This window comes from Papaver somniferum, unplaced genomic scaffold (assembly GCF_003573695.1).
Source record: "Papaver somniferum cultivar HN1 unplaced genomic scaffold, ASM357369v1 unplaced-scaffold_23670, whole genome shotgun sequence".
Classification (NCBI taxonomy): Eukaryota; Viridiplantae; Streptophyta; class Magnoliopsida; order Ranunculales; family Papaveraceae; genus Papaver; species Papaver somniferum.
Window position 1 is genome coordinate 1 of NW_020634009.1, and position 442 is coordinate 442.

Consider the following 442-nt stretch of genomic DNA (forward strand, 5'->3'; position numbering starts at 1 on the left):
CAGCAGCCTCCAGGCTAGCATTACCTGAGGAAATACAAAACAACAGAAGCTAAATATCTGGTTCAAAGAATATCCTTCAGGGAACCATCAAAAAGGTTACTTCTCTTGGACATATGTAGAATATATAGAGGTGCCAACATGACAACCATTTCTACGATATATATCAAGATTTGGCATATAATGTACTGCGAGTGACCTCACCAGTATAATGAAGTGCCCGTGTTCCTCGGTTAATAGGAAATCCCATTGCCTCAAGTTCCCCAAGCAAATTCTTGTCCACCTCTGGAGCAACCATCTCTGCAAGTTAAGAATAGAACGTCTTAGCTCATTACAGAAGGAGATACGAGCATTGCTGTCCAGTATGAAAACAAAAGAATGCTAACACACAAAGGTAGATAGAGTGCATGCTCATGCCACTTGCTATCACATCGCTATGTGGTGC

At 41.6% G+C, this 442-nt stretch overlaps 1 long non-coding RNA gene across 1 annotated transcript in view; it reads right to left on the reverse strand.

Moving 5' to 3' along the window:
• The window catches only part of LOC113340795, a 1,000-nt gene continuing 558 nt past the window's right edge, over positions 1-442 (reverse strand). The window contains exons 2-3 of the long non-coding RNA XR_003355648.1: positions 202-297; positions 1-24 (exon numbers count right to left, since the gene is read on the reverse strand). This is a non-coding gene — a long non-coding RNA (uncharacterized LOC113340795). The remainder of the gene's footprint in view (positions 25-201; positions 298-442) is intronic.